The 12,666-nt window shown below is 35.3% G+C and overlaps 1 non-coding gene across 1 annotated transcript; it reads left to right on the plus strand.

Moving 5' to 3' along the window:
- Positions 1–1,852: 1,852 nt before the first annotated feature.
- LOC119619613 (U6 spliceosomal RNA) lies at positions 1,853–1,954 on the plus strand. Its single transcript, XR_005236108.1, has one exon. It is a non-coding gene; the product is annotated as a U6 spliceosomal RNA (small nuclear RNA).
- The last annotated feature ends 10,712 nt before the right edge of the window (positions 1,955–12,666 follow it).

A 12,666-nucleotide genomic window follows, 5' to 3' on the forward strand; every position in this document is an offset into this window, starting at 1 on the left:
GAGATTGTCTGGGTGTCATGGAAGTTTAAAATCAACCAGCCAAAGAAGTTTTCTTCCAGGGCAAAGCCCATGCTAAAGAGAAACTGTTAGGAATAGAACACAAATTCAGCAAGAAAAAAATTCTAACAGGAGAGAAACATAGAAAGAGAGACAGAAAATATTGATTTCAATGACGAAGAGGGAAATCAAGAAGGTTCTCAGCACATGAACTAACTTGTTGATACTTCCCTATAGAAAGCTCTGGAGTCATAAAGCTATGATAGTTATTCTGGCACATTCCCATGCTGGGTAATTTAATTTGAAAAATACTTTAAAAAACCCATCTTGTGTAAATATTTAGAATACAATAGGATGTGGATGAATTCCATACAAACTCAATCCAGGTAAAAAGGAAATTATGAGCAAAATAAACTATTTTCAAACAGCAAAGACATACCAAAATAACATGACCTTCCCACGTAACATTTTTTGGCAGGAAAACTAGCTTAATATTTCAAAATAAGCAATGACATTCATTTATGAAAAAAAGAATAAATAAGAACTAGAAAAAAATTTTAAATTATGTCAATAAGGAACTTCTGAACTCTGAGAGAGTTCAGAAATGACTTAGAAATACATTTCAAAAGTTAAGACAAAACTAAATAGATAATGAAAGTTAATGCATATTCTAAATAATATGGTAAAAGAAATAGTAGAAAATAGAAAAATTGAAATTAAAATCAAGCAAAAATAAAGAAACAAATAAGGGAGGAACTGAAAGATAAAAAAAGATAGGGAAAATAGTTCTAATGTATGGATTAAAAGACAAAATAAAACAAAAGCGAGAGCAAAGCATACATATGAAAAGCTGCAATTTAATAAAACTTTTCTGAAATAAAATAAGAATTATCTCTTCCTATTGAAAAGGAATACCATGCCTCTGAAAAGCTTTTCCCAAGCATCCAAAACCAACACATATTGCGGTAAAATGATTTGACTTAAGCGTCAAATGATTTCACAAGTGAATTACTTTAAAGAACTTTAAAGATAATCCTAGTACAACTTCAACAATTTTAAAGCATAAAGGGAGCAAAACTTCAAAAATTCTTGTAATGAGGTGAATATAACATTGATTATAAAACCTGATAAAAATCGCACAAAAGAGGAACCTATAAAACAATTTTTCATGTGAATATTAATAAAAAAATTTCAATTTGTAAATGTAACATAATTGTAATACAAACACCATTTCTGAGCTAGAAGAGTTTATTATAAAGTTCATGTGAATGGACAAACAAGCAAAAAATAGGATGATTGTAAAAATTGTGAAAAGGATATGTTGGCCATGTCCTATATGAAATGTATTAGGTATCTCTATAATTAAGACAGTAAGATATTACACTATGAATGGACCAGAATAGCACATCTGGAAATGGACACATTTGCAAATATAAATTTAGTACATCATAAAGGTTGCATCAGAAATCGGTGAATTAAAATGTACTTTATACTAAGTGGTATTGGGATAATGGCATAGTTATATGAAGAAAACAAAATTATCTTCTTACTGTATGTACAAATATTAGAAGAAAACATGTATGGATTCATCTATAAATCTAAAAGTAGGTAAAATAGTCTTACCTGTGACTCACCATATAGAAGCAATAAAAGTTAATTTTAGTTAGGTAACTTGTCAAAAATATCTATGACAAATAAATATTATGATCAACAATGACAAATGACAAAATAGTGAAACATATTTGCAACAAAAATGTTTAAAGTCCATCAAGAATCATTAAATAGGACTTTACGATGCAGGAATTTTGTAATACAGACAATTTAGATACATCCTAAGGACAAAAAGAAATGCAAGGTGTTGCTTTAGCAGCACATATACAAAAATTGGAATGATACAGAGATTAGCATGATACCTGACCAAGGAGGACATGCAAATTATGAAATGTTTTATATTTTTCTGTACACTTAAAATGGTTAAAATGGTAAATTTTATGTAGTATATATTTTGCCATAATTAAATATATATAAATATGAAAAATTTTTTTAAAAATGTGGAAAGCAAAAAAGTGTTAGACAAGGACATCTTCAAATGTTTTCAGTAATCATAATTTCAGGAACAATAATGGTATTGGTTTCATTATGTTTATATTGATACTAAAAAAATAAAATGACTAACTTATTATATCAGTCACAGTAATAACAATGAGAATAAAAACCAGACATGATCTTCCATCGATGTGACACAGCTGAAAGCTTACAACCCCTCCTATGGAGTGTTCTTACTAAAAAGTAGGACATAAATTATTAGATCAACACTCTAGTTTTTCACAGGAAATAAAGAGGTCTGTAGACCATCTTAAGTGTCACGAAAGGTTACAATTCACAATAAGCAAAATCAATAAGCAAAATCTTAAACATGCCAAATTATACAGAGTCAAGGCCATGGGTTTCTTTATTGAATAAATTGTAAAATAATAATAATAATAATAAAAAAATAAAATAAAACTATACCAATTTACTGCAATGTGTATACTCTCCTGATTCAAACAAACTGACTCTAATTTAAAAACACTATGAGATACTGGAGGAATTGTGAATACTGTGTTTCTCATAACACTAAAGAATCATAGCCATCTACTTTAGGAATAACAAAAATATTGAAGTGACTATTTTTAAAGTTTCTTATAGATACATACTGAAGGATCTATAAATGCAATAATAGGTTATCTACATTGGACTAAAGAAATACCTAGGGTTGGGTATGGGATGAAGAGTAGATATAGACTTAGAGCAAAATATATTCACTGTGTTGAAACTGAATATTGGATTCATGAAGATTCATTGTGTTATTTTTCTCTCTGTTATATACTAATACATTTTCATAAGAATTTTTTAAGTAGTACCAACAATAATTTCAAAGACCAAATAGTATTCAATGAGAGAAAATATTTGTTACAAGTTATTTACAAGGCTTTGATTGAGGAGGAACAATGAAAAAGAACTTAAGCTTATGCAAGCTTCATTTATTTTCTTTTACAACCTTTTTGTTTCACATTGTTTCAACCCACTGTCACATGTACCCTGGCTTTCCTATTTTCAAATGAATATAATTAGACATACAGAAATTTGTCAACCAAAAATTTTTGTCAAATTCTTTTGTGATGAAATAGATATATTTGGCCTTTTTTTTTTTTTTTCCTTATGTAACAAACTAATCTTAAGGATTAGACATCAAATGCCAGCTGTTTTTTCTAAGTCTATTTGCTATTTACTCTCTACCAGGGGAAAATGTGACCTCATTGCATGTTCCATATAACACAACAGTACCCTAGTGATTAGTGCATCAGGTCAGATGGAAGAAAAGCACATGGCTCTGCACTTATAACCACCTGCTCAGCCGTAACCCAGTTACCAGGGAATCTAAAGGGGAATAAAAGAAAATGTTAATTGATTAACCACAGTGGACAATAAATTGAAAATATTAAACAATATCCTATATTTATATTCTTGATACAGAGGTAACAGCCTCCTGAAAATATTTATCTTTTAAGCTCTATTGAGCTATAGTAAACATACAAATGTTTTTATTCATTTTAAGTGTGTGGCCCAGTGTTTTTGAGGAAAGTCGACCTATTACCACAGTCAAAGTTTAGAACACAGCCATCACTTCAAAAAGTCCCCTATGCCTCTTCCAGCCAATCCCTGATCCAACTTCTGCAGCTAGGCACACCCAGTGATCTACCAGGATGCAAACTATAGTTCTGCCTTTTTGTAGAATTTTATATAGGTTTCATACAAAACCCTAATGTATGTGCTCTTTAGTGACTAACTTCTTTTATACAGCTCCTGACAATGTAATACTGGGAAACTTTGCCGTATAATTCAAGAGGAACTCCTTGATGTAATAGGGATACCATTGAAAAGTAGGGTGGAAGGCCTGAATTCTATCTCTGCAACCCCAGTCTGTACGAACGTGTATTTCTTAAGTTTCCTGCTTTGTCAACAGTCAGATGAGAATAGTACGATTCTGCTCTCCTCAAGGGGGCTGGGTGGGTCTAACTAGAGAGGGTGCACAAAGTGCTTTCTATGGTGAAGACATTACATGGATGAATTCTGGAAAGACAATCAGAGATAAGAGAAATAGGCATTTTTAAAGATGCTATTAATCTAAATAAATGCACATAAACATATAATTTTAAAATTCTACTTCTTTAACTGTGGAGATGAGAATAAGAAGAAGGGAGGTTATGAATGGATGGTAAAAGGTTAAATGTAATAGAAAAAACATGGAATTAGAATTATAAGAAGAAAGAACAACATTAAGCCTATCTAAATAAAAAAGCAAGCAATCAGCTTAAAAAATAAACTATATTATTTTCATTTTTATCATTATCATCAAAACTTATCAAGAATTTATTCTACATAGAATATATTACTTGACAAAGTTACAAATATAAAATACATAAAGCATATTATCTATGCAGCCATAAAAAAGAATGAGATGATGTCCTTTGCAGGTACATGGATGGAGCTGGAGGCCATTATCCTTAGCCAACTAATGCAGAAACAGAAATCCAAATATTGCATGTTCTCACTGATAAGTAGGAGCTAAATGAGGAGAACACATGGACACAAAGAAGAGAACAACAGACACTGAGGCCTACCTGAGGGTAAAGGGTGGGAAGAGGGAGAGGATCAGAAAAAAGTAACTATTGAGTACTAGGTTTAGTACCTGGGTGACAAAATAATCTGTATAGCAAACACTCGTGACTTGAGTATGCCTATAGAACAAACCAGCACACTTATCCCTGAACCTAATATAAAAGATTTAAAAAAAAACAACAGAGTATGTGAATATTGACATTTCTAATATCAAAGTAAAACATATATATATACACACACACACACATACACACACACATATATATATTTTTGCTATTAGTTTTACCTGATGTCAAGGCAGGAGACAATATAAGTTACCTCTCTGTGTCTCCCTCCTTACAACCATGATGGATGCCCATTCCTGGTCCAGTTTTTTCAGCATAAAGTTCTCCTATCCCTTTCTATAACCTAAAGAAAAGGAAGCAATTGTAGAGTCAGGGGCTTAAAGATTTCTGAGACCAAAGAGGAAGCTTAGAGGGAAGGGCTCCAGTTTGGGATAAAAGAAAGCTTATGATTCTTGAGCAGGCATAAAGGATGATGACATGTGGAAATGGGAAATATGGACTATACGAGAAGAAATGTTATATGGGCAGTCAAGTTTTGACAGTTGGAAAAAAATACACACACACACACCAAGTTAAATGCCTGGACAATCTCACCAGTTTTCACGTAGATGGAGCTGGAGGCCATTATCCTTAGCAAACTAATGCAGAAACAGAAATCCAAATATTGCATGTTCTCACTGATAAGCAGGAGCTAAATGAGGAGAACACATGGACACAAAGAGGAGAACAACAGACACTGAGGCCTACTTGAGGGTAAAGGGTGGGAAGAGGGAGAGGATCAGAAAAAGTATCAGAGCCCAGTAAAATATCTGAGATCTCTTCTTTAATGATGATGTGAGGAGAAAGAATTTGACCTACTGAACTGATGTAGCTAATTAAAAATATAACTAATTCCCCTCAATTCAGTCACTGTGTCCAAGAAAATGTACAAAATATACAAAAAGTAAAATTTAAATTAGTGTAAAAAATGTCGAAGTATGTAACATATTGAACAATAGTTTTATTAGTAATAAAAGTGAATCATTGATAGTTAGAACATTTGAACATACCAGGCAGAAGTTAATTTACATTAAAAAATTAAAAATTTAAATTTTAGAATTAGAAAATAAAATATCAGAAAAGATTATGTAATGTGCTCAATATTAGTAATAAGAAGATCAAAGCCAGATTTTATAATTCTAAGAAAACAATTTACAGCTCCTAAGATGGTTGCCATACCTTTACGTATTTGTTCAGTAAAATGTATTGAGTGCCTATAATGTATCAAGTTCTGTTCTAGCTGCTAGAGATAAAGCAGAAAGCAAAACAAAGCAGTGAACAAAAATAAAGTTCCTCCCTTTGTGGAGTATATACACTAAAGGAAGGTTGCAAGATAGTATATAAGTGATAGTGGCAGGAGACAGACAAATTCCTAGGCTGACAGGGGCAGGTCCCCAGTGAAACCCGACCTTCAAACCAAAGACAATTACCTGAAACCGGAGCTGCCAGTTCTGGATAGAGTCCATGATCAGAATGAGAACTTTTATTCCTGTTTGCCTACTCTTTCCCAATTGGTTCTTTCTGAATGATGCTTTTTAACAAATTGAACGTTGCGTTTTCCAAGGCTATCCACAGTCCATGCCTCTTCATTCCAAACCTATACAAACCTCTGGACTCAGCCACACAGACGGCTACCCGCTTTCAGTTCCCTGTCACACAGAGGACTACCCACTTTGGGTCCCTTCTTGTTGTCAAGAGCTTTTCTGTAACTCAATATTCTTCTCTACCTTGCTCACTCTTCGGTGTCTGCATACTTCATTCTTCTTGGAGGGCCGTAACGCTCTCCAGGCCAGCTTGCCGAGTGGTGGGCAGCATGAATGAAAAGAGCTGTGACACGCTCCTGTTCGCCGGACTAGGGAGTGAAGAGCTGTGACCATTTTGGGGGCCCAGACCTTGGGACTCCCTGAGCCAGAGCTTTAATATGCCCCTGTTCACCAAGTCGTGGGCTGCAGGAACAAACGAGTTATGTAACACATCCTCCCCATTGGCAAAGCTGCAAGTGACAGGAATGAGAGAGAAAACTGTGGCATTCAGACCTTGAGACTCCCCAAGCAGAAGCTGTGACACCCTCTTGGGGGCTCCGTGGTTGCTGGTTTCTCTAGGTTTACAGGTGCCACCATGTCCTCCTCATCCTGACACTGGTGCCCAAGGCGGAAGGTGGTCGCAGCACAGCCAGATCAGCCGCGGGCTGAACGCAGATCTGCGGTGGGTGCCGGATCCAGGCTGATGGCAAGAGTTGCGCACAGCCTGCTGGACTGAGTGGACCGAGCGAGACCAGGGGGCTCCAGGAAAGCCCAGGCAGTGGTTCCACCAGCTGTGGAGACTTCCAGCTGTTGAAACAGCACGGAAAGGAATCCTGTGTCAGAAGCATGTATTTAAAACATGCATTGTTATATAAATTAACTTCTGCCTGATAATGTTCAAATGTTCCAACTATTAATGATTCACTTTAATTACCACTACAACTACTCTTCAATATGTTACATACATATTTTATTATAAACATAAAATAAATAGGTATAGTACAATCTCATATAATGCTATAAGAGAATTAGAAAGGGTTAGAAGACAGGAAAAAATAGTGAAACATACTTTGAGACAGCGTGTCTAGGGAAGATGTCACTGGAGAGTTAACGTTTAAGGTTTATTTTAAATGAGATTTTAGACAGGGATAAGTGGGTATGGAAACTCCAAAGTGGAAATATGTGAAGCATGAGATATTAATGGCCAAGAGGTCAGTGTAGGTAGAGAAGGAAAAGCCAGGGAAAATCATTAGATTTGTTCAAGAAGTCTAGACATTTTAGGTAAATATATATAATATATTTATTATATTATGTCTAGACTTCAATAAACCTAATGATTTATATATATAAGCATATAAATATATAACATGTGCCATTCTTGTTTAGAGAGCCTCTCAATGCTTATTCCACATCTGCACAATTTCAATTTATGTTTTTTGACCCTGGTCACATTTCTGTGATACCTTCCTAACCTTGCTAAATAGCAAGCATGCCCCTCTATTTTTTCTTTCTACTGAAAGATATATGGATAAATTGATGGATAAACAAATGGCTGTATCCGTTAGCAGTTCTCATAGAAAAGGGTATTCTGTAACTTAGTGGTTTATGCCAATAAGCTTAATGACAGAAATTTTTTCTAAATATTGAAAGACACAAATAACCAATGCTTACTCAGGAAGGAATAGTCCAAATACTCCTACCTCTATGAAGACATTGCATTAATAGTTAAAACTTTCAACTAGAAAAACTGATTCAAATGGCTTTACCAATTAATTCTACACAATATTAAAGGGAAAAATACCAATCCTACAAAAAATACTTATAAAAAATAGAAGACGGAGTACCTCCTAACTCTTTTTATTTGGCCGGCATTACAGTGATACCAAAACTAGACAGCGATATTATAAGAAAAGGAAATTACAGACCAATTTCACTCATAAATATAGAAATAAAAATCATTTAAAATGACTGGCAAATTAATCCAGCATATTTAAATTGGTAATATAAGTGAGGTTTATTTTGGAAATGCAAGATTAATATAACCTTCAAATATCAAATATCAATCAATGTAATTCACTTATGCAAAAAGTTTTAGTTCATTTATTAAGTATTTTAAGAGGAAGGGTCTCAGTCACTCAGGTGAGATTGCAGTGGTGCAAGCATAGTACAATTCAGCCTCAAATTCCTGGGCTCGGCGGGGCGCGGTGGCTCAAGCCTGTAATCCCAGCGCTTTGGGAGGCCGAGGAGGGCAGATCACAAGGTCAGGAGATCGAGACCATCCTGGCTAACACGGTGAAACCCCGTCTCTACTAAAAAATACAAAAAACTAGCCGGGCGAGGTGGCGGGCGCCTATAGTCCCAGCTACTCGGGAGGCTGAGGCAGGAGAATGGCGTGAACCCGGGAGGCGGAGCTTGCAGTGAGCTGAGATCCGGCCACTGCACTCCAGCCTGGGCGACAGAGCGAGACTCCGTCTCAAAAAAAAAGAAAAAAAAAGAAGAAAAAAAAGATTCCTGGGCTCAGGCAATCCTCTTACCTCAGCCTCAAATTCCTGGGCTCAAGAAATCCTCTCCCCTCAGCCTCCTGAACACCTGTGACTGCAAGCATACATTATCACACTAGGCTAATTTTTAAATACTTTTTTATAGACAAGTTCTTTCTGTATTGCCCAGGCTGGTATCAATCTCCCGGCCTCAAGCGATTCTCCTCTCTCAGCCTTCCCAGTGGCTAGGATCACATGTGTGAGCCACTATGCCTAGCTACACCAATGTTTTAAAAAAGAAAAGAAAAGAACTTTGTCTTTTCATCTAATACACGCCTGAAAAACATTTGACAAACTTCAATATACATTTATAAAATCTCTCCTCAAGCTATGAACGAAAGTTAAAATTTTCAATCTTAAAAAGGATATTGATTAAGAACTACAGGTAACATCATATTCTATTGTTAAACATTAATTTTTTTTTTCTTATGAGTAGAGTCAAAAGAAAAATGTCCACTTGCACAACTCATCCTACAGCATACATGCCAGTGCTGTAAGACAAGGAAGAAAACATAAGTGATAAAGATTGGAAAGTAAGAAATAAAACTGTCTTTACTCAGAGGCAATGAATGTTTACACATGAAAGTTCCAAATAATTTACCAAAATTAATGAGTTTTACAGGTTACAGAAAACAAGGTTATGCTATAAAAACTGTTATCTTTAAATATACTAGCAATAAACAGTTGGATATTGAAATGTTAAAAATATTATTTGCAATTGCACTAAAACATTAATTAATTAGGAGTAAATCTAAATGACATGGACATGGTTTGTTTAATAAAAATATACATTTTGAGAACTATTAAAGAAGATATAAGTAAATGGAGAATTATATCATATTCGTTGAGTAGAAGACTCAAAATTGTCAAGACATACATTCTTCTAAAATTGATCTATAGATTGTGCACAATTTAAAAAGAATCCTGTATGGCCTTTGAAGAAGCCTACAAGCTGATTTTAACTCTATATGAAAAAGCAAAAGGCCTAATATCTCCAAAATCATTTTTTAAATGAAAAACAAAGTTAGGAGACTCAGTACCCGATTTTAAGATATTCTATGAAGCCACAGTCATCAAGATAGTATGGCACTGGTAATACCAGTGTCACATGTAAGTTGAACAGAATAAAACACACAGAAATAAGCCAACCTGTATATGAGCAAATCACTTCTGATGAAGTTGGCAACGTGATTCAACAGAGAAAGTATAATTACCCAACAAATAGTTCTGAAACACATATCCCATGTGCATGGAAAACACTAGTCTTAAAGTAAAACCTGAAATTGAAAACTTCTGTCTAGAAGAAAACATAACAGAAAAATCTCTGTGATCTAAGACAAAGCAGTCACTTTTTAGATAGGACTCAAAAGGTCTTTGCTTTTTAAAGAATAGTGTTTAAAAATAGAAGGCAAACCATAGCTTCAGGGCAAATATTTGCAAAACACACTTAATAAAATAATGGTAATCAAAATAATAATGAAATACAAAAAATACTAATAAGAAAAATTAAAAATGGGTAAAATATATTTTAAAAAATTTACTACCTAAGAGATATGGATTTAAAACAAGCCCAAGTAACAATGCTCAACTATCGTTAGTCACCAGGAAAATGCAAATTAAAACCACAGAGAGACATCACAACATACCTCATCAAATGTCCAACAAACAAACAAAAACATGACAATAGTAAATGCTTATAAGCAGGCAAAGCAACTGGAACTTGAATAGATAGCTGTTGGGAATGTGACGTGGTATAGCCAATCTGGAAAACTGTTTGGTAATTTTTTATAAAGCTATGTGTATATTAATATATAACATGGAAAGTAAATTAAATTATGTTCACACAAGAGCCTGTATACTAATGTTTACAGCAGTTTTAGTCATAACCACCAAAACTGGGGGACATTCTAAATGTCCACTAACTACTTAATGAACAAAGAAATCATTGTATATCCATATAATAGAATACTACTCAGAATAAAAAAGAATGAGCTATTATTTACACTATGACATGGATAAAATGCAAAAGCAATATACTAAGAGAACTTAGACTCAAAAGACTACATTCTATATGATTCCATGTATGAAACATTTCAGGAAAGGCTAAACTATAGAGACATAAGTCAAATCAATAGCTGCCAGAATCTAAAGCAGTGATGATGTTTGGGGATTTGATTACAAATGAACACAAGGAAATCTTTCAGCATGATGGAAATAGTCTATACAATCGTGATGGTGGTTAGGTTATTATATGGGCTTGTCAAGTGCATGGTCCTCCACACCCAAAATGGGTGGGTTTTATTCTTCATACATGCTACTTCAATAAATCTGAAATATTACAAAATTTAGCAAATTGCTTGAAGAAAATAGTCATTAATTATTAGTCATATTCCTACATGTTATTGAAATGGGAGTTCCGTTGACCCCTTTGTGGGACTGGAGAAGGGGTTGGCTCGTTTACTCAGCCCACAGCTGTCAAACTCTCATGGGAGGGGTGGCACGCAGATGAGTGTGGGTGCAGGGTCTGGGTCGAGTACTTCTAGGCACTGGCAGAAGTAGCATTTTACGCAGCCCTGTGGCAGTGTCTAGGGAGTACCCATGACCCCCAGAGCCCCAGAAGGTGTGTGTTACAGTGTGTTCTTTTAGCTTTGCTGTCCACAGACGGCTTAAGTGTTTCACAGCTCACTGGAGGGTGAGGGTGACAGCGTTTTGCGCCTGCCCTCTTGATATCTGAGTTCTTGTCTGGCATCCAGGGAGAACCAGGTTGCATGAACAAATTGAAGGGTGGTGAATCTGGAGGATTTTATTCAGTGGTGGAAGTGACTCCTAGTGGGAAGGGGAGCTGGAAAGGGGTGGAGTGGGAAGGTGGTCTTCCACCTGGAGTTCAGCTGTCCCAAGCTGACCTCTTCTCTGAAGTCCCACCGTCAAGCTGTCCCTCTGAAGTCAAGCTGCTTCTCTCCGACATTCAGCTGCTTCTCTTCTCTCCTTCTCTGCCACTCTGCCCATGGAGCCTGGGGTTTTTATGCGAACAGAAGACAGGTGGGGCAGACAAAAAGCAACATTGGAGTGGGAAAACGGGAACGCATGTCCTCACTTTGGGCCACGGGTCCAGGCTTAAGAGTGGGGCTGCACCAGGGAATCCTACCCTTTTCTGCCTAGTATTTCCCAGCCCCCTGTCTGTATCATTATCTAGAACTTTCTGTAGGGATTGCCTGAACTAGGTTAATCTTGGGTAGCCTTATGTGTCCAAGGTCAGCATGTGTATATATATGGGGGCAGGCAGAGCTAACTGGTCTATGTGACCTTGCCTGAGATGGCTCTTTTACATGTGTTTTCTCATTCATACCAATATGTTTCACTTGATAATCTCAGGGTTTCCAGAGAGAGTAGAAAAGTCTTGGGTCTAGCTTTTGATCTTACACAGCATCAATCCTGCTTGATTTTATAGGACATAGTAAATTATAAGGATGAACACCAATTCAACAGGAAGAGATATACTGTCTTGTTATAGGAAGTGTAATTATTTTGAAGTCTACATAGTGAGTGAGTAAATATGTCATCAGCCTGTATCCTATCACCTAAACTTCTAATGTTTCCTGCCATTTTCTTCATACACTATAATAATATGTATATATTCTTCATATATATAATATATATTTACACACACATACACATACATATATACACACAATCTTGACAAGTTATAATTCAAAGGCTATAGAATAAACTCTAAAACTTGGGTTATGTAGTAAACTTAGTGTTGACAACTAACTTGTGTAATTAGTCCAAATTAAGAGCTTTTACTTACATTTTCTGAGGTAATGCAAAAAGAAAAAGGTG

Source organism: Chlorocebus sabaeus, chromosome 23 (assembly GCF_047675955.1).
Source record: "Chlorocebus sabaeus isolate Y175 chromosome 23, mChlSab1.0.hap1, whole genome shotgun sequence".
NCBI lineage: Eukaryota > Metazoa > Chordata > Mammalia > Primates > Cercopithecidae > Chlorocebus > Chlorocebus sabaeus.